Genomic DNA, 23,788 nt, shown 5'->3' on the forward strand with positions numbered 1-23,788 from the left:
ACTGCCATGTACACCCCACCTAATACCACCATATAGTGCTAAGATAATAATGCCATATACACCCCACCTAATACTGTCATATAGTGCTTATATAATACAGCCATGTACACCCCACCTAATACCACCATATAGTGCTAAGATAATAATGCCATATACACCCCACCTAATACCACCATATAGTGCTTATATAATACTGCCATGTACACCCCACCTAATACCACCATATAGTGCTAAGATAATAATGCCATATACACCCCACCTAATACTGTCATATAGTGCTTATATAATACTGCCATGTACACCCCACCTAATACCACCATATAGTGCTAAGATAATAATGCCATATACACCCCACCTAATACCACCATATAGTGCTAAGATAATAATGCCATATACACCCCACCTAATACCACCATATAGTGCTTATATAATACTGCCATGTACACCCCACCTAATACCACCATATAGTGCTAAAATAATAATACCATATACACCCCACCTAATACTGTCATATAGTGCTTATATAATACTGCCATGTACACCCCACCTAATACCACCATATAGTGCTAAGATAATAATGCCATATACACCCCACCTAATACCACCATATAGTGCTTATATAATACAGCCATGTACACCCCACCTAATACCACCATATAGTGCTAAGATAATAATGCCATATACACCCCACCTAATACCACCATATAGTGCTTATATAATACTGCCATGTACACCCCACCTAATACTGCCATATAGTGCTAAGATAATACTGCCATGTACACCCCACCTAATACTGCCATATAGTGCTAAGATAATACTGCCATGTACACCCCACCTAATACCACCATATAGTGCTAAGATAATAATGCCATATACACCCCACCTAATACTGCCATAGAGTGCTTATATAATACTGCCATGTACACCCCACCTAATACCACCATATAGTGCTAAGATAATAATGCCATATACACCCCACCTAATACTGTCATATAGTGCTTATATAATACAGCCATGTACACCCCACCTAATACCACCATATAGTGCTAAGATAATAATGCCATATACACCCCACCTAATACCACCATATAGTGCTTATATAATACTGCCATGTACACCCCACCTTATACCACCATATAGTGCTAAAATAATAATACCATATACACCCCACCTAATACTGTCATATAGTGCTTATATAATACTGCCATGTACACCCCACCTAATACCACCATATAGTGCTAAGATAATAATGCCATATACACCCCACCTAATACTGTCATATAGTGCTTATATAATACTGCCATGTACACCCCACCTAATACCACCATATAGTGCTAAGATAATAATGCCATATACACCCCACCTAATACCACCATATAGTGCTTATATAATGCTGCCATGTACACCCCACCTAATACCACCATATAGTGCTAAGATAATAATGCCATATACACCCCACCTAATACCACCATATAGTGCTTATATAATACAGCCATGTACACCCCACCTAATACCACCATATAGTGCTAAGATAATAATGCCATATACACCCCACCTAATACCACCATATAGTGCTTATATAATACTGCCATGTACACCCCACCTAATACCACCATATAGTGCTAAGATAATAATGCCATATACACCCCACCTAATACCACCATATAGTGCTTATATAATACTGCCATGTACACCCACCTAATACCACCATATAGTGCTAAGACAATAATGCCATATACACCCCACCTAATACCACCATATAGTGCTTATATAATACAGCCATGTACACCCACCTAATACCACCATATAGTGCTAAGACAATAATGCCATATACACCCCACCTAATACTGCCATATAGTGCTTATATAATACTGCCATGTACACCCCACCTAATACCACCATATAGTGCTAAGATAATAATGCCATATACACCCCACCTAATACCACCATATAGTGCTTATATAATACAGCCATGTACACCCCACCTAATACCACCATATAGTGCTAAGATAATAATGCCATATACACCCCACCTAATACTGCCATATAGTGCTTATATAATACTGCCATGTACACCCCACCTAATACCACCATATAGTGCTAAGATAATAATGCCATATACACCCCACCTAATACTGCCATATAGTGCTTATATAATACTGCCATGTACACCCCACCTAATACCACCATATAGTGCTAAGATAATAATGCCATATACACCCCACCTAATACTGCCATATAGTGCTTATATAATACTGCCATGTACACCCCACCTAATACCACCATATAGTGCTAAGATAATAATGCCATATACACCCCACCTAATACTGTCATATAGTGCTTATATAATACAGCCATGTACACCCCACCTAATACCACCATATAGTGCTAAGATAATAATGCCATGTACACCCCACCTAATACCACCATATAGTGCTTATATAATACTGCCATGTACACCCCACCTAATACCACCATATAGTGCTAAAATAATAATACCATATACACCCCACCTAATACTGTCATATAGTGCTTATATAATAATGCCATGTACACCCCACCTAATACCACCATATAGTGCTTATATAATACTGCCATGTACACCCGACCTAATACCACCATATAGTGCTAAAATAATAATACCATATACACCCCACCTAATACTGTCATATAGTGCTTATATAATACTGCCATGTACACCCCACCTAATACCACCATATAGTGCTAAGATAATAATGCCATATACACCCCACCTAATACTGCCATATAGTGCTTATATAATACTGCCATGTACACCCCACCTAATACCACCATATAGTGCTAAGATAATAATGCCATATACACCCCACCTAATACTGCCATATAGTGCTTATATAATACTGCTATGTACACCCCACCTAATACCACCATATAGTGCTAAGATAATAATGCCATATACACCCCACCTAATACTGTCATATAGTGCTTATATAATACAGCCATGTACACCCCACCTAATACCACCATATAGTGCTAAGATAATAATGCCATGTACACCCCACCTAATACCACCATATAGTGCTTATATAATACTGCCATGTACACCCCACCTAATACCACCATATAGTGCTAAAATAATAATACCATATACACCCCACCTAATACTGTCATATAGTGCTTATATAATACTGCCATGTACACCCCACCTAATACCACCATATAGTGCTAAGATAATAATGCCATATACACCCCACCTAATACCACCATATAGTGCTTATATAATACAGCCATATACACCCCACCTAATACCACCATATAGTGCTAAGATAATAATGCCATATACACCCCACCTAATACCACCATATAGTGCTTATATAATACTGCCATGCACACCCCACCTAATACCACCATATAGTGCTAAAATAATAATACCATATACACCCCACCTAATACTGTCATATAGTGCTTATATAATACTGCCATGTACACCCCACCTAATACCACCATATAGTGCTAAGATAATAATGCCATATACACCCCACCTAATACCACCATATAGTGCTTATATAATACTGCCATGTACACCCCACCTAATACCACCATATAGTGCTAAAATAATAATACCATATACACCCCACCTAATACTGTCATATAGTGCTTATATAATACTGCCATGTACACCCCACCTAATACCACCATATAGTGCTAAGATAATAATGCCATATACACCCCACCTAATACCACCATATAGTGCTTATATAATACTGCCATGTACACCCCACCTAATACCACCATATAGTGCTAAGATAATAATGCCATATACACCCCACCTAATACCACCATATAGTGCTTATATAATACAGCCATGTACACCCCACCTAATACCACCATATAGTGCTAAGATAATAATGCCATATACACCCCACCTAATACCACCATATAGTGCTTATATAATACTGCCATGTACACCCCACCTAATACCACCATATAGTGCTTATATAATACAGCCATGTACACCCCACCTAATACCACCATATAGTGCTAAGATAATAATGCCATATACACCCCACCTAATACCACCATATAGTGCTTATATAATACTGCCATGTACACCCCACCTAATACTGCCATATAGTGCTAAGATAATACTGCCATGTACACCCCACCTAATACTGCCATATAGTGCTAAGATAATACTGCCATGTACACCCCACCTAATACCACCATATAGTGCTAAAATAATAATACCATATACACCCAACCTAATACTGCCATATAGTTCTTATATAATACTGCCATGTACACCCCACCTAATACCACCATATAGTGCTAAAATAATAATACCATATACACCCCACCTAATACTGTCATATAGTGCTTATATAATACAGCCATGTACACCCCACCTAATACCACCATATAGTGCTAAGATAATAATGCCGTATACACCCCACCTAATACCACCATATAGTGCTTATATTATACTGCCATGTACACCCCACCTAATACCACCATATAGTGCTAAAATAATAATACCATATACACCCCACCTAATACTGTCATATAGTGCTTATATAATACAGCCATGTACACCCCACCTAATACCACCATATAGTGCTAAGATAATAATGCCATATACACCCCACCTAATACCACCATATAGTGCTTATATAATACTGCCATGTACACCCCACCTAATACTGCCATATAGTGCTAAGATAATACTGCCATGTACACCCCACCTAATACCACCATATAGTGCTAAAATAATAATACCATATACACCCAACCTAATACTGCCATATAGTGCTTATATAATACTGCCATGTACACCCCACCTAATACCACCATATAGTGCTAAAATAATAATACCATATACACCCCACCTAATATTGTCATATAGTGCTTATATAATACTGCCATGTACACCCCACCTAATACTGCCATATAGTGCTAAGATAATACTGCCATGTACACTCCACCTAATACCACCATATAGTGCTAAAATAATAATACCATATACACCCCACCTAATACTGTCATATAGTGCTTATATAATACAGCCATGTACACCCCACCTAATACCACCATATAGTGCTAAGATAATAATGCCATATACACCCCACCTAATACCACCATATAGTGCTTATATAATACTGCCATGTACACCCCACCTAATACTGCCATATAGTGCTAAGATAATAATGCCATATACACCCCACCTAATACTGCCATATAGTGCTAAGATAATAATGCTGTATACACCCCACCTAATACTGCCATATAGTGCTAAGATAATAATGCTGTATACACCCCACCTAATACTGCCATATAGTGCTAAGATAATAATGCTGTATACACCCCACCTAATACTGCCATATAGTGCTAAGATAATAATGCTGTATACACCCCACCTAATACTGCCATATAGTGCTAAGATAATAATGCCATATACACCCCACCTAATACTGCCATATAGTGCTAAGATAATAATGCTGTATACACCCCACCTAATACTGTCATATAGTGCTTACATAATACTGCCATGTACACCCCACCTAATACCACCACATAGTGCTAAGATAATAATGCCATATACACTCCACCTAATACTGCCATATAGTGCTTACATAATACTGCCATATACACCCTACCTAATACTGCCATATAGTGCTTACATAATACTGCCATATACACCCCACCTAATTCTGCCATATACTGACAAGGTAATCCTATTTCCAGCCCACAGAATAATGCTAGATAGTGCTAATACTACCGTATACACCCCACATAATACTACCATATGGTGCTATATTCAGCTCACAGAATGCCACTAGATAATGCTAACATGCCATATACACCGAACAGTGCCAACATACTACTGCTATGTCCATTCCACAGAATACTGCTAGATAATGCTAATACTGCTATGTTCACCCCACCTAATATTACCATATGGTGCCAATGTAATACTCCTATATCCAGTCCACAGAATACTGCTAGATCGTGCTCATACTGCTGTATACACCTCACCTAATACTACCATATAGCGCAAAGATAGTACTGCTATATCCAACCCACATAATACCACTAACTAGTGCTAAATTAATACTGCCATATACACCCCACTAAGACCTAATATTATCATATAATGTCTAGATATTATTGCTATATCCAGGCCACAAAAAACTGCTAGATAGTGCCAATACTTCCATATATACCCTACCTAATACTACCATATGGTGTTAAGATAATACGACGATATATACCCCACATAATACTACCATATAATTCCATGATAACACTACTATATTCAGCCCATAGAATACCGCTAGATAGTGCTAACAATGTACATCATACAGTGCCAAAATGATACTGCTATGTCCATCCCATAGATGCCAATACTGACATATACACTCTACCTAATACTACCATACAGTGTTAAGGTAATACCGCCATATACAGCTCACCTAATACCACTGTGTATTGCCAAAATAATATGCATACAAATAATTCTGCCCGAAAGAGCCCACATAATACTGCCATAAAGTTCCAAGATAACATTGCCAAATACCACCGTACGGGTCATGGAGCGCACATGTCAAGAACATATCATGGAAACAATGTGAAGCTGAAGAACAGCTGTATGGAAAAAGTAACCCACTAAAGTGATGCTGTGCAAACGCTATGGGCGTAATAACCGCTAATGACAGCAACGTTCTGCCTAATTACAGGATAATATCACCATTTATCAGAAGCGCTGAGATCATATCAAGTGTCTGCTGTGTAGAAACCTCTGTAAGCCAAAGACAAGATATATCCTCACCCGCAACCGAGATTCTCCAATCTAAGGGCTCATGAAATCCTCAATATTAGTGAGTTTTTGATTTGCACATAGGGGGCAGTATTATAGTAGTTATATTCTTGCACATAGGAGCAGTATTATAGTAGTTATATTCTTGTACATAGGAGGAGTATTATAGTAGTTATATTCTTGTACATAGGGGGCAGTATTATAGTAGTTATATTCTTGTACATAGGGGGCAGTATTATAGTAGTTATATTCTTGTACATAGGGGGTAGCATTATAGTAGTTATATTCTTGTACATAGGAGCAGTATTATAGTAGTTATATTCTTGAACATAGGGGGCAGTATTATAGTAGTTATATTCTTGCACATATGGGGCAGTATTATAGTAGTTATATTCTTGTACATAGGGGGCAGTATTATAGTAGTTATATTCTTGTACATAGGGGCAGTATTATAGTAGTCATATTCTTGTATATAGGGGGCAGTATTATAGTAGTTATATTCTTGTACACAGGGAGCAGTATTATAGTAGTTATATTCTTGTACATAGGAGCAGTATTATAGTAGTTATATTCTTGTACATAGGGAGCAGTATTATAGCAGTTATATTCTTGTACATAGGAGCAGTATTATAGTAGTTATATTCTTGTACATAGGAGCAGTATTATAGTAGTTATATTCTTGTACATAGGGAGCAGTATTATAGTAGTTATATTCTTGTACATAGGGGGCAGTATTATAGTAGTTATATTCTTGTACATAGGAGCAGTATTATAGTAGTTATATTCTTGTACATAGGGGGCAGTATTATAGTAGTTATATTCTTGTCCATAGGGGGCAGTATTATAGTAGTTATATTCTTGTACATAGGGGCAGTATTATAGTAGTTATATTCTTGTACATAGTGGCAGTATTATAGTAGTTATATTCTTGTACATAGGGGGCAGTATTATAGTAGTTATATTCGTGTACATAGGGGCAGTATTATAGTAGTTATATTCGTGTACATAGGGGGCAGTATTATAGTAGTTATATTCTTGTACATAGGGGCAGTATTATAGTAGTTATATTTGTGTACATAGGGGGTAGTATTATAGTAGTTATATTCGTGTACATAGGAGCAGTATTATAGTAGTTATATTCTTGTACATAGGGGCAGTATTATAGTAGTTATATTTGTGTACAGAGGGGGCAGTATTATAGTAGTTATATTCGTGTACATAGGAGCAGTATTATAGTAGTTATATTCTTGTACATAGGGGCAGTATTAAAGTAGTTATATTCTTGTATATAGGGGGCAGTATTATAGTAGTTATATTCTTGTACATAGGGAGCAGTATTATAGTAGTTATATTCTTGTACATAGGGGCAGTATTATAGTAGTTATATTCTTGTACATAGTGGCAGTATTATAGTAGTTATATTCTTGTACATAGGGGGCAGTATTATAGTAGTTATATTCTTGTACATAGGGGGCAGTATTATAGTAGTTATATTCTTGTACATAGGGGGTAGCATTATAGTAGTTATATTCTTGTACATAGGAGCAGTATTATAGTAGTTATATTCTTGAACATAGGGGGCAGTATTATAGTAGTTATATTCTTGCACATATGGGGCAGTATTATAGTAGTTATATTCTTGTACATAGGGGGCAGTATTATAGTAGTTATATTCTTGTACATAGGGGCAGTATTATAGTAGTTATATTCTTGTACATAGTGGCAGTATTATAGTAGTTATATTCTTGTACATAGGGGGCAGTATTATAGTAGTTATATTCTTGTACATAGGGGGCAGTATTATAGTAGTTATATTCTTGTACATAGGGGGTAGCATTATAGTAGTTATATTCTTGTACATAGGAGCAGTATTATAGTAGTTATATTCTTGAACATAGGGGTAGTATTTGTAGCGCTGGCGTCCCTGCCCTCTGCTAGGCAGGGACGCTGCTCCCCTCACCGCTCTGCTCCGTGCCCGGCGTCCTCTCCCCGCTCCTACCCGGCCCCTGTGCTTAGGGCGCGCGCGCGCTCCCCTCCTCTTAAAGGGGCCGCGCGCGCCGTCCTAAGGAGTCCCCGGCCAATGGCCGGAGGACTTCATCATATATAAGGCACCTCCTCCAAAATGGAGGTGCCCGAGCAATGTTGTTTGCACCTGTGTCTCACCTGTGCTTCAGCCCTCAGGTCCCGTTGCCAGTTACCTGCCAGTTACCTGCCAGTTTCCTGCCAGTTTCCTGCCAGCTACCTGCCTGCTTGCCTGAGGTCCGACGGTCTGCTTTACAACTCCGGTCAGTCTGTCTATGGACCAGCTTGCCCGCTCACCTGGGAGCGCTTCTCCGCTACCTGCCTGCTTGCCAGCCCGGAGGCTCCGTTGTCACGTGCTGTGACCACCAGCTATCTCAGAGACTCTTGCCCGCTCACCTGGGAGCGCATCTCCGTTACCTGCCTGCTTGCCAGCCCGGAGGTCCCGTTGTCACGTGCGGTGACCACCAGCTATTCCAGAGACTCTTGCCCGCTCACCTGGGAGCGCTTCTCCGTTACCTACCTGCCTGCCAGCCTGGAGGTTCCGCCGTCACGTGCCGTGACCACCTGCTATTCCAGAGACTCTCGCTTGCTCACCTGGGAGCACACATCTACCATCTGCCTGCTAGCCTACCCGGAGGCTCCGCCATCACAGGTCGTACCTACCCCTTACCCAGAGACTGCCCTGATCACTTGCCGTAACTCCCTGTCCGTTCACCCAGAGACTGCCACCCGCTCCCTTACAAGGGCCGCCCCCTTGTATGCCAGCCCGGAGGTTCCGCCTCCCGGACCCGTTACAGTTTGCTCGGGCCATGGAACCCGGTGGCACCCAAGCTCCCTCGCTCTCGGACCTCTGTCTTGAACTGTCCCGTCAGAGGTCCCAACAGGAGGCCATCCTGGGTCACCTGCGGAATGTTAATACTCGCCTGAACACTCTGTCTGATCCACCAACAACCTCCGCCAGTGCCATATCTTGCAATCCGGCAGCTCCGCTGCCCACTAATACTATGGTATCCTACCCCGGACCCCGGCTCTCTGCACCTCCTCGCTTCGGAGGCGACCCCGTCCAGGCTCGGGGCTTCATAAATCAGTGCACCCTGCACTTTGAACTTTTGTCCCATCAGTTTAATTCCGACCGGGCCAAAATTGCCTTTATCATGTCCCATCTCACCGGGGAGGCCCTGGCCTGGCTAAATCCTCTATGGGAGAGAGGAGACCCCCTGGTGTCCAACTTGCCTGCTTTTCTCTCGGCTTTCCGGAAAGTCTTCGACGAACCCGGACGGAAGACCTCATCCGCATCCTCTCTGCTACGCCTCCGTCAGGAGGGTCTCACCGTGGGCCAATATGCCATACGGTTCCGCACCCTTGCCTCGGAGCTGGCCTGGGATAACGACGCTCTGGTATCCGTCTTCTGGGAGGGTCTGTCCGGTCGTATTAAAGATGAACTTGCTGGTCGGGACATTCCTACCTCTCTCGATGATCTAATAACCCTTGCCACCCGGATTGACCTACGGTTCCAGGAGCGTGCCAAAGAGGTCACCCGTGAGAGAAGGATTCCACGTTTAGCTCCTACTTTCCAGAAACCCGTCATTCCCTCCATCTCTCCCCAGGTACACTCTCCTGAGCCTATGCAGGTCGACCAGACCAAGATGGTCAAAACCCGTCAGGACTCACGCCGTGCCAAGGGGAGCTGCTTCTACTGTGGCAGTAAGGAGCACCGGATCCGTGCCTGCCCGGAGAGGTCGGGAAACGCCTGTGTCTAGGTTCGCTCAGAGAGGTCCACCTAGACAAGAATAAATCCTCTCCATCCCTGCTGTTGTCAGTTTCGATCATCTACGGGGAGAACCGTTATTTCGAACTAGCCCAACTTGACTCTGGAGCAGCCGGGAACCTTATTTCACAGTCCCTGGTTGAGAAATACCGCATCCCCACCAAACCTCTGGCTGTACCCTTGTCTGTCGCTGCCGTGGATGGGGGCCTCTTACCTCGCCCCATTCAACTCATCACCGAATCCATTACCCTGCAGGTGGGAATGCTGCATTCTGAAAGTATCTCCTTTCATGTTCTGCCTGGACTCTCTCACGCCCTCTTGCTAGGTCTGCCCTGGCTCCAGAGACATGCACCCGTGCTAGACTGGCAAACCGGAGAGGTCCTTCGCTGGGGACAAGACTGTCATAAAACCTGCCTGGTTCCCGTCCATCCCGTCCGTCCCTCTCCTACCCCAGCTAATCTACCTGGACTTCCGATTCCTTATTGGTCTTATGCAGATGTCTTTAATAAAAAGGAGGCAGAGACATTACCACCACATAGACCATACGACTGTCCCATCGATCTGCTACCCGGTACTACTCCTCCCCGTGGGCGTATCTATCCTTTATCCGCTGCTGAGACCCGGTCAATGTCCGAATATATTGAGGAGAATCTGGCCAGAGGATTCATCCGGAAATCTACCTCCCCGGCGGGAGCAGGCTTCTTTTTCGTCAAAAAGAAGGACGGCTCTCTCCGTCCCTGTATAGACTATAGAGGCCTAAACCTGATCACGGTGAAGAATAAGTACCCCCTTCCGCTCATTCCAGAATTATTTGATCGCCTGAGGGGGGCTAGGATCTTCACCAAACTGGACCTTCGTGGGGCGTACAACCTGGTTCGTATTCGTCAGGGGGATGAATGGAAGACGGCATTCAACACCCGGGACGGCCACTATGAATACCTGGTAATGCCCTTTGGTCTCTGTAACGCTCCTGCCGTCTTTCAAGAGTTGGTCAATGACATCTTTCGGGACCTTCTCTACTCCTGCGTAGTGGTGTACCTGGACGACATCTTGGTCTTCTCTCCGGATCTCCAGACTCACCGGAGGGACGTTCGTCAGGTCCTGCTCAGGCTAAGGCAGAACCATCTCTACGCTAAATTTGAGAAGTGCCTCTTTGAGCAGACCTCGCTTCCGTTTCTGGGCTACATTATCTCTCAGACCGGCCTACAAATGGATCCTGAGAAACTGTCTGCCACCGAGAAATGGCCCCGACCGGAGGGGTTGAAGGCCATTCAGCGATTCCTGGGCTTCGCCAACTACTACCGCCTCTTCATACCACACTTCTCTTCCCGGACGGCCCCAATTTCTGCGCTCACCCGTAAAGGTACTAATCCCAAAGAGTGGCCACCCGAAGCAGAGGAGGCCTTTCTTTCCCTTAAACAGGCCTTCTCTTCCGCCCCGGTGCTGCATCGCCCAGATGGCAACAAACAGTTCTTCCTGGAAGTTGACGCCTCCTCCTCTGGAGCCGGAGCGGTACTTACTCAAAAATCATCTTCCGGGAGGATGGTAACTTGTGGCTTCTTCTCTAAACTCTTCTCCTCCTCTGAGCGCAACTATTCCATAGGAGACCGAGAGTTATTGGCCATCAAACTGGCATTAGAGGAGTGGCGTTACCTGCTCGAGGGGGCTCTTCACCCGGTAATAATTTACACTGACCACAAGAACTTGGCTTACCTCCAGCATGCCCAGAGACTTAACCCGCGCCAAGCCCGGTGGTCCTTGTTTTTTGCTCGTTTTGATTTTGTCCTTCATTTTCGCCCGGCTGACAAAAACGTCAAGGCGGACGCCTTGTCTCGGTCCTTTCTGGTGTCTGATCTCGAGGAGGATCCGAAACATATCATCGATCCCGCCAGAGTAATGCAGGTGGCTCCCGTGAGTCTAAATCGTCTTCCTCCTGGTAAAACGTTCGTACCAGTACCTGATCGGGAGAAGATCCTACACTGGGGTCATTCGTCTAAACTAGCTGGCCACGCCGGTCAGAAAAAGACCCTCCAGCTTATTACCCGGCACTACTGGTGGCCTAACCTGCACAAGGATGTAATAGACTTTGTTTCTGCCTGTGTGTCCTGCGCCCGCAACAAAGTTCCGAGACACCTGCCGGCCGGCCGCCTCCTACCTCTGCCAGTACCTGCTGCCCCCTGGCAGCATATAGCGATGGACTTCATTACTGATCTACCCGTCTCTGCCGGTTGTACGGTCATTTGGGTGGTCGCTGACCGCTTCTCCAAGATGGCTCACTTCATTCCACTGCCAGGTCTTCCGTCTGCACCCGAGCTGGCTAAAGACTTTATCCGCCACATCTTCCGTCTTCATGGCTTGCCCCGTCACATCGTGTCGGATCGTGGGGTACAGTTCACTTCCCGTTTCTGGAGAGCCACTTGTAAATTGCTGGACGTCACCCTGGACTTCTCCTCCGCTTACCACCCACAGTCTAATGGTCAAGTGGAGCGGATCAATCAGAACCTGACCAGTTACCTTCGGCACTTCGTTAATGCCCACCATTCTGACTGGGTGGATCTCCTGCCATGGGCCGAATTCTCGTACAACAATCACGAGAGCGAGTCTTCCTCCAAATCCCCGTTTTTTGTAGTCTACGGTCAGCATCCTGGGATCCCGTTTCCCGTCTCCACCTCGGCGGACAATCCGGCTGCGGAATCTCTTGTTAACAAATTTTCCTCCATATGGGAGAGTACCCGGTCCGCACTCCTTCTGTCATCCGAGCGTATGAAAAGACACGCTGACAAAAAACGTCTGGACCCTCCTCAATTCCGCCCTGGGGATAAAGTCTGGCTCTCGTCCAAATATGTCCGGCTCAAGATCCCTTCCTATAAGTTAGGGCCTCGGTTCATCGGCCCACTGGAGGTCATCAGTCAGATCAACCCGGTGGCCTATAAATTGAAACTCCCGGCCAACTTACGGATCCCTAACTCCTTCCATGTGTCTCTCCTCAAACCTGTGGTGCTTAACTCTTTTTCCAAGTCTACAGGTACGCCTCCTGCTCCGGTTTCTGCTGAGGACGAGTTTGAGGTAGAGAACATTCTTGCCACCAAAAGGGTAAGAGGAAAGACCTTTTTTCTGGTAGATTGGAAGGGGTTTGGTCCTGAGGAGAGAACGTGGGAGCCCCGGGAGAACATCCATGCCCCTCTCATCCTAGCTAAATTTCTGTCTGGCCTAAAAAAGGGGGGGCCTAAAGGGGGGGGTACTGTAGCGCTGGCGTCCCTGCCCTCTGCTAGGCAGGGACGCTGCTCCCCTCACCGCTCTGCTCCGTGCCCGGCGTCCTCTCCCCGCTCTGCTGTCAGCGCGCGCTCCTTCCCGGCGTCCTCCTCCCGCTCTGCTCTCAGCGCGCGCTCCTTCCCGGCCCCTGTGCTTAGGGCGCGCGCGCTCCCCTCCTCTTAAAGGGGCCGCGCGCGCCGTCCTAAGGAGTCCCCGGCCAATGGCCGGAGGACTTCATCATATATAAGGCACCTCCTCCAAAATGGAGGTGCCCGAGCAATGTTGTTTGCACCTGTGTCTCACCTGTGCTTCAGCCCTCAGGTCCCGTTGCCAGTTACCTGCCAGTTACCTGCCAGTTTCCTGCCAGTTTCCTGCCAGCTACCTGCCTGCTTGCCTGAGGTCCGACGGTCTGCCTTACAACTCCGGTCAGTCTGTCTATGGACCAGCTTGCCCGCTCACCTGGGAGCGCTTCTCCGCTACCTGCCTGCTTGCCAGCCCGGAGGCTCCGTTGTCACGTGCTGTGACCACCAGCTATCTCAGAGACTCTTGCCCGCTCACCTGGGAGCGCATCTCCGTTACCTGCCTGCTTGCCAGCCCGGAGGTCCCGTTGTCACGTGCGGTGACCACCAGCTATTCCAGAGACTCTTGCCCGCTCACCTGGGAGCGCTTCTCCGTTACCTACCTGCCTGCCAGCCCGGAGGTTCCGCCGTCACGTGCCGTGACCACCTGCTATTCCAGAGACTCTCGCTTGCTCACCTGGGAGCACACATCTACCATCTGCCTGCTAGCCTACCCGGAGGCTCCGCCATCACAGGTCGTACCTACCCCTTACCCAGAGACTGCCCTGATCACTTGCCGTAACTCCCTGTCCGTTCACCCAGAGACTGCCACCCGCTCCCTTACAAGGGCCGCCCCCTTGTATAGTAGCTCAGAGGTTCCGCCTCCCGGACCCGTTACAGTATTAAAGTAGTTATATTCTTGTATATAGGGGGCAGTATTATAGTAGTTATATTCTTGTACATAGGGAGCAGTATTATAGTAGTTATATTCTTGTACATAGGGGCAGTATTAAAGTAGTTATATTCTTGTATATAGGGGGCAGTATTATAGTAGTTATATTCTTGTACATAGGGGCAGTATTATAGTAGTTATATTCTTGTACATAGTGGCAGTATTATAGTAGTTATATTCTTGTACATAGGGGGCAGTATTATAGTAGTTATATTCGTGTACATAGGGGCAGTATTATAGTAGTTATATTCGTGTACATAAGGGGCAGTATTATAGTAGTTATATTCTTGTACATAGGGGCAGTATTATAGTAGTTATATTCTTGTACATAGGGGCAGTATTATAGTAGTTATATTCTTGTACATAGGGGGCAGTATTATAGTAGTTATATTCGTGTACATAAGGGGCAGTATTATAGTAGTTATATTCGTGTACATAGGGGCAGTATTATAGTAGTTATATTCGTGTACATAAGGGGCAGTATTATAGTAGTTATATTCTTGCACATAGTAGCAGTATTATAGTAGTTATATTCTTGTACATAGGGGGCAGTATTATAGTAGTTATATTCTTGTACATAGGGGCAGTATTATAGTAGTTATATTCTTGTACATAGGAGCAGTATTATAGTAGTTATATTCGTGTACATAGGGGGCAGTATTATAGTAGTTATATTCTTGAATATAGGGAGCAGTATTATAGTAGTTATATTCTTGAACATAGATATTTACATTGTGTTTGGTACAGAAGAGAAATAGTCCTACATAATCAGGGACTCTGATAGGCTTGAAACTACAACAAATATATTCCATATAACAACATAATAGTACTATCAGGTCCACAGAGGTGAAATGAAGCAGCTTCCTGACCCCTCTGCTTCTACCAGCCCCGAGTCTCTTCTCCTGATGCCAGCCCCCTCTCTCCCGTCCCGTCCCCTTATATGGAATTAATTTTCTCTATAAATAAACATTTCTAACCCACTCTGGTTACCGCCTGGATTCCCGCCAATTACGCCTCTTTTCATCGCAGCCCCAGGGGAAAATGTCAGGTCAGGGGAGACCTAGGACGTCCCTTATAGAACTGAAATCCCTGTAATTACAGGACAGATCCAAGAAGACAACAAGAAATGAAAAGTAAAGCCATAAGGAATGTCCTGCTCGTAATGAATAGGCGCTGGGCGACGAGGGCGAGTCAGATTATGACATGAGAAAACGGGCACTTACTATGGGATCTTTTCATCGACACTGTATGGCGGCATTATTTAGACACAGTATGGCTCTGTAATGAATAACTCCTTATAACGGTACAATATCAGGGCATTGTCTGTGGAGTAAAAATACATTGCTCAAGTGAAACATAGGCTTTAAAGGCAGAGTTTTTGTGTGACTACTGTCATTTATAGCTTATAATTGGAGAGTTGTGATGTCACGTGCGCCATATCACATGTTGGAATGTTTCAAATTAGAGCGAGTGAAGAATAACACAATGGACGTGTTCATCAGCTAAATGTCATAACAGGAGCTGTCATGTACTTCATCCTTGTCCTGGAAAGTAAATGTAGCAGGCAGCAAGTGAACACTTGACGCCATTTGGCATCTGCTTATTACCGGCGAAAAAGGGTACAGTGTCCACTGGAAAGCCATTGGTTTCCTAACTGTAGCTGCCGGATGGCAATGTGCTGATAAAAATCAACACCATCTGGTGGCAGTAAAAAGAAAAGATGCCTAATCACAGAATAAGCAATCCTGTACTTTAAGGTGACTGTTAATTATATCTGGCCATTATATGTCTTGTTTCCTGCAGTTTTCCCTTCTGAAGGCTCTATCTTTAATTTTCAGTTGTCTCTGAGCTAGAGGGTGGAGACTAGCTGCTATGATGTCTCCCACATACAGCACACAGAAACTTGTGGGATACCGAACATAGAGTCTCTGTGCAGAACTTGTTCAAAAGCAGGAGCATGGAGGACATTATCCAGCAGTACTGAGCATTGTGGCTGTGATTCCAGCACTAGAATGAAGTAAAACACTTACCGGAGAGCATACATATTATTACAGGTAACTTTTGAGAATAAGCAGTTGTGTGTGTGTATACGTACACATGAAGAATAATTTTATTTAATTTTATAGCTTTTATCTACCTGCAGTTGTCACCAGGCACTATCTCTAAGTTTACAGCTGTCGGTGAGCAAGTGGGTGAAGATTAGCTGTTATGATGTCTTCCATATACAGCACACAGAGAATTGAGGGATTTCTGATTTCCTGTCTTTATGTAGCACATGTTTAGGAGCAGTAGCATGGAGGACATTATACAGCAGTACTAAGCAGTGTAGCTGTGAATACAACACTGGGTTGAGATATAACACTTACTAGAAAGCAGCAACACAGTTTTTAAATTTAAAAAATAATTGTACTCCATAACATGGTGAGTTTTATCACCATTTCCTTGCCATGCTCCACTTTTTTGACAAACATAACTATGTATTATTTAACTACTATGTGGCAGTATTATTGGGACATGGTATGGGCTTAGTAATTTTTCTCTGTATAGCACTTTAGTGAAGGCATTCTATGGTATTATACAGCAGTATTGAGCATTGTGGCTGTGAATCCAGCTCTGTGGTCAGGTAAAACACTTACCAGAAATCATACCTGTTGTAGATACTTTTTCAGAATAAGCTGACATGTGTGTGTACACATGAAGAGTAACCTTATTTTTGTTCATCATATAGCTTCTATCTGCATATGTTATCAGGCCCTATCTCTAATTTTCAGTTATCAGTGAGCAAGTGGGTGGAGACTGGCAGCTATGATGTCCCCCATATACAACACACATAGACTTGAGGGACTCCTGCTCTCCTGTCTTTATGTAGCACATGTTCATGAACAACAGCATGAAAGATATTATACAGCAGTACCAAGCAGTGTAGCTGTGAATACAACACTAGGATGAGATGTAACACTTACTAGAAAGCAGCAATACCAATTTAAATGTAAAGAATAGTTGCATTGACTACATGAAGGGAATAAAGTTGATGTTTGGTTTGGACATTATTAGGGCATGTGTTGTGTAGCTAACATACATTAACCTTAATCCCTATTATGTAAGGATAAAGAGTGGCCGAATAGGCAAAAGATCTCAACTCTATTTTAAAAATTATTTACCAGGAGGAACATAAATGACTTCAATGGTTTACAATTACTAGTGAACAGAAAAGGAAGTTTCTGTGCCCTCATTCAATATCTGCAACGGGGCCCACACCGGCATGTACCATTTATAATGCTGGTATCTTCATATGTAGCAGAGAGTCAGTGGGGCCCTTCTTCAGGCGCAACCTTTACATGCGCTATTGTTACAATTTGCACAGCTGGGCAATGAATGATCGAAAGAATTAATGAATGAATGAATGAATGTAAGATCCCATTCACATATCCTCTAATACAGGCCTGCACAACAGGCAGCCCGCCTTAGAAGTTGTGAGGCCTGCAAAGAATCGGGAGACTTCAGCTCCCACCTTCCTATATTCAACTGTACTCGTGCCTTTCAGATGCGAATATAGTTAAACACTTTAGTGCCGGGACTGGGGCAGAACAGAGCAGCGCTCATCAGCCCCCGGCTCAACGTGCAGCAGCGTGATGAGGTCATCACACCACACTGTGATCTCATCACCGGCGCCGAAGCGCAGAGGAGGCAAGGACTCACCGGAAAAAGTAAGCGCTACAGGAGGAGCCGAAGATTTACAGACAGGAGCTGTGTGGAGGGAGTATTATGAAGAGGAGCTGTGTGGGTGAAAATTGTGGAGAGAAGCTCTGTGTGTTGGGGGAAATTATGGAAAAGAGTTGTTTGGGGGAAATTACGGAAAGGTGCTGTGTGTGGGGGATATTATGGAGAGGAGCTGTGGGGGGAGAAATTACGGAGTGGAACTGTGTGGGGGGAATATTATGGGGAGGAGCTGTGTGTGGTGACATTATGGAGAGGAGCTGTGTGTGGAGACATTATGGCGAGGAGATGTGTAGGGGGGTGATATTACGGAGAGGATCTGTGTGGGGGTAATATTACGGAACGGAGCTATGTGGGGCGTAATATTACGAAGAGGAGCTGTGTTGGGCAACACTATAGAGAGGACCTATGTGGGAGGGATATTATGAAAAGGAGCTGTGGGGGGGGACATGGAGAGGAGCTGTGTTGGGGGGAATACTACAGAGAGGAGTTGTGTGGGGAGGACATTATGGAGACAGGCAGTGTTGGGGGACATTATGGAGAGGGTTTTACCACCCTTTCCTCACCATGCTCCACACGTTTGACAAACATAACTATGTATTATTTAAGTACTATGTGGCGGTATTATTGGGGCACGGTGTGGTCTTGGTAAGTTTTCTCTGTATCGCACTTTAGTGAAGGCATTCTATGGTATTATACAGCAGTACTGAGCAATGTGGCTGTGAAACCAGCTCTGTGGTCAGGTAAAACAGTGTGGGGGGAATATTATAGAAAGGGGCAATGTAGGGGGGACATTATGGATAGGGGCAGTGTGGGGAGGTCATTTTAGAGATAGGCAGTGTGGGAGGGATATTTTGTGCAGGAAGCACACTGAAGGGCAATTATTTATTTAGGGGTGCAGCATGGGAGATATTTTTATTTATGGGGCAGTATAATGATACTTTTATTTTTAATGGCACCGTGTCAGGATCTGCTGCTGGAGAAGGAGAAGAGGGAAGTCTGCAGAGACGAGCTCTGGGCATGAACTCTCATCATGACATCTGTACTATGTGGAAACAAAAGGGATGGGAACGATCAGAGAAGATGTCACCTAAAAGGTACCTGGATGTAAATGTTTATTTGTGATCCTTCCTGCATCTCATCAGTACTATGGTTCCTGTATGGTCCACAGCCTGTTGATGGCTGGTAAGAACAACTCCCAGCATCTCCTTACCATTGTTAAAGGCATATTGGGAGTTGCAGGTTTACATGATACAAGTGTATATGGGGCTGACCTGAAACTGCAATTGATCACTGTACTAAGCTTGGTGATGCATTCATGTACTGACGGTGGTTCTGGCACTGATTTCATGTACTGATAGTGGTTCTGATCATGTAGCAATCCATAACATGCTTCATGTGAAAAATCCTCAAAATTTATTTTTGAGATTATGAAGAGAATTTAGTTGAGTTTCAGCTCCAAAAACTCAGTTTAAGTTTGGATGTGTTCACATAGATTTTTTGGAGCAGAAACTCAAAATCCTTCTCAAATACTCAAAACTTTGTTCTGCAGATGTTTTCCTGTAAATATCCCTTTCAATTTTCTTGTGGCTCTACGGATTGATTCAGTATGACAATGTGGCCCTTGGACCAAAAAATGTTGTGCACTCCTGCTCTAATGCGTCATTGGGACAAGTCAGAAGATATTATCAATGAATTGGGCTCCTGGGCTCTATTTGCTAAAATGGGAGCCCTGTGATAAATGTCAAATGATTGAATGAATGAATGAATGAATATGGAGCAGTGATCCATGCAGTTATGATACGACATAACTCACTGACAATATATTTAGATGTCGCGAAAACGGAAAAATGCTTAACGCTGCAGGGAAGTATAGACACAACATGTACACACACCAGGAGGTTAAGGGGTTAAGAATGTGGCCCCCGAACCCTCATTCTTCCTCAATGACAGAGAGCAGACTCCGCACTTCCATCCTCCTGGCCTGAGATTAAAGAGGAAACCAGGAGTTGGGGAGGAATGACATGAAATGCGTTATTACAACACCCTGGAGCAGGCAGACATCTCCCAGGGCCCCTCGCTCCCTGACACATTCCAGTCCGGGGTTCAGATTCATCTTAGTCCCTAGACGGAGGCAGAAGGTTACCCCAAGGCCGGGCTTATAGGATGCTGGTCCATTATAGGGCCGGACTACCGCAGAAAACACGGGGTCAGAATCGAGTCACTTCCAATCACTGAGGGGATTTACACCCTGAGTGTCCAAGAGGCAGGAGTGATCCTACTGGATGAATATCTGGGGGTTTACATGTAGCACTGGGGTCCCAGGTTCGAAACAGGCCGGGGCACCTCTGCAAGTTCTTCCCATAATGCTCAGATTTATTGACTTTCCTACCCTTAGTATGAATATGTGTGATAGAAGTCTGCTTCTGGGTGATAGTCAGGTGGGAGGAGCTATGTGACAGGGAGTCTGCCCCTCCCACCACAGGGTGATACTGTCAGGAGGGAGGAGCTATGTGAAACGGAGTCTGCTCCACCCACCACAGGGTGACACAGTCAGGAGGGAGGAGCTATGTGACATGGAGTCTGCTCCTCCCACCACAGTCAGGAGGGAGGAGCTATGTGATATGGAGTCTGCTCCTCCCACCACAGGGTGACACAGTCAGGAGGGAGGAGCTATGTGACATGGAGTCTGCTCCTCCCACCACAGTCAGGAGGGAGGAGCTATGTGATATGGAGTCTGCTCCTCCCACCACAGGGTGACAGTCAGGAGGGAGGAGCTATGTGACATGGAGTCAGCTCCTCCCACCACAGTGTCACAGTCAGGAGGGAGGAGCTATGTGACATGGAGTCAAGAGGGGGGGACTATGTGACATGGAGTCTGCCCATCCCACCACAGGGTGACACAGTCTGGAGGGAGGAGCTATGTGACATGGAGTCAAGAGGGAGGAGCCATGTGGCATGGAGTCTGCTCCTCCCACCACAGGGTGACACAGTCAGGAGGGAGGAGCTGTGTGACTTAGAGTCTGCTCCTCCCACCACAGAGTGACACAGTCAGGAGGGAGGAGCTATGTGACATGGACCCTGCCCCTCCCTCTCCACATGAAGAAGCGATACTGACCTTATATATAGTATGTAAACATCCACTATGTGAGTGTGCTGATCACGTCATCTTCCAGTCATCTGAAATAAAGATGAGACAAAAATATAAACATGAACATTGTACAGAGCGTTGGGGAAACATTTTCAACTTAAAATCCTCTGAATCAATCTGGTGATAACTGAATCTCAGTAAATGAGACTGAGATGTAATACCCGGTTGAGCCACTGTGGATAATATGGCGCTGCCCTTTAAATCAACAGTTTGAGTCCGATCTATCCAAACTAAGATCCATGTCCTGCGCTAAGGAGAAGCCGTCAATATGGAAACCCCTAAGAATCAAAGTTCTGATGTGAGAACCCAACTGTATGACCAGTGCATCACACATCAACTCAGCCACGTAGTGCCTGTGCCTGACACCCTATAAAACTTGTCACCTTCATAAGGGTGGCAGTCCCAGTACCTAATGTGCTCACAGAAGTACAGGCAGTGACCCGTCAATGAGAACACAGATGTCACTGCCATGAGTATTATTAGTATTATGATTATTATTATCAGGAGAAACTGGAAAGACAAGAAGACTATTTTAACCCACTCGTCTCCAGCTCACATGAGTATCATTAGGCAAATGTGTAAAACACAGAGGTTGGAGACGGCCCAGGAACACAAAAAGCCATTTATATCTCGAGGACCCCCGCGGCGACCAATGAAGAATGGAACTTAGTGGGGGGCTTTACACATAAAGTAACATGGTAGAGTCACAGGATAAAATTATTTTGGTGCATGCCTGTTTTAGACAAAAATGTGGGGCTTTTTTTCAACTTTTTTCCTAAAAATGTGGGTGTTACTTAAATCTGGAGCAGATCACTGCTTTCCTAATTTCGACTCTCTAAACTGATTGTGTTAGGGTGGAAGTCAAGACCTTATGGACCTTGTATTAAGCAGTTGACATCCTTAAAGGAGAATTTAAGGTTGGAATATTAGGATTTCCAAGAGGCTGAAACCACTAAAGTCACCCCCCCCCCCAACAATTTATCCTCCCCAAGCAAACTTTACACTAAACATTTGGACAGGAAACATTCTCTTCACGTCCCTCAAATACAGGTTTCCCCTACAGCTGCTAAACAGAGATGTGTGATCAGAGTGTTTCCATATCCAATGCTGACGTCCTTTACACCGCTTCAGCTGACACCTGGCATTGTGCACTCAATGAGCCTAGGTTTCTCATTCATCTGATGGACAGTAATGTGTGACCGCACCAGAGAAGTGCTTCCAAAATCAATGCTGATGTCCTTTACACCAAATAAGCTAAAACTTGGTACTGTGCACTTGGTGGTCCTGCTCGGTTAGCCTAGGCTACCTATCCAGCTGATAGACATGATGTGTGGTCACTCCAGAGTAATGCCAATGCTGACGTTCTTTACACCACAGAAGCTGACACTTGGCATTGTGCACTCGATGAGCTCTGCTAGACAGTGATGTGTGACCACTCCAGTTCACGTTCAAGGCTGTCATCCTTTACACCTCTCTAGCTGACACCTGGCATTGATTCCTTGCACGATGCAGACGTTGCTGCTGCTTCATATAACACCACAATAGCTGCAGCTCTAGACTCGATCGCCCCTCTCACACACACCACACCTCGCACATTCAACAGGCAACCCTGGCACACTAAACTTACCAAAGAACTGCGCCGGGCCTCCAGGGTTGCGGAGCGGAGATGGAAAAGGTCTCACTCCATCGAGCACTTCATGGCATTCAAGCAATCCCTCACTAATTTCAAGTCCGCACTCACTACAGCAAAACAAACCTACTTCTCATCTCTCATATCCTCCCTATCTCACAACCCTAAACAGCTATTTAACACTTTCAACTCTCTCCTTCGTCCCCCAGCACCTCCTCCCTCTTCTCTCATCTCAGCCGACGACTTTGCCTCATTCTTCAAACAGAAGATTGACACCATCAGACAAAACTTTGGCCTAAAGTCCACACATCCCCTCCTCATATCTACTCAACCATCCTCCTCCAAACCCCACTTCTCCACCATTACAGAAGGTCAAGTCTCCTCTTTACTCTCCAAATCACACCTCACCACCTGCGAACTTGACCCAATCCCATCCCACCTCAT

General features: G+C 44.6%; 1 protein-coding gene across 2 annotated transcripts in view; it reads right to left on the reverse strand.

The window, feature by feature from the left end:
- The window catches only part of KANK2 (KN motif and ankyrin repeat domains 2), a 121,917-nt gene that overhangs the window by 54,953 nt on the left and 43,176 nt on the right, over positions 1-23,788 (reverse strand). The window contains exons 2-3 of one of the 2 annotated variants that reach the window (XM_073654222.1): positions 21,682-21,743; positions 16,070-16,169 (exon numbers count right to left, since the gene is read on the reverse strand). The gene's annotated coding sequence lies outside the window, so the exon portion shown is untranslated. The remainder of the gene's footprint in view (positions 1-16,069; positions 16,170-21,681; positions 21,744-23,788) is intronic. The other variant, XM_073654221.1, reaches the window with a different exon arrangement.

This window comes from Phyllobates terribilis, unplaced genomic scaffold (genome assembly GCF_046119375.1).
Source record: "Phyllobates terribilis strain yellow unplaced genomic scaffold, ASM4611937v1 Scaffold_11__3_contigs__length_659146591, whole genome shotgun sequence".
Classification (NCBI taxonomy): Eukaryota; Metazoa; Chordata; class Amphibia; order Anura; family Dendrobatidae; genus Phyllobates; species Phyllobates terribilis.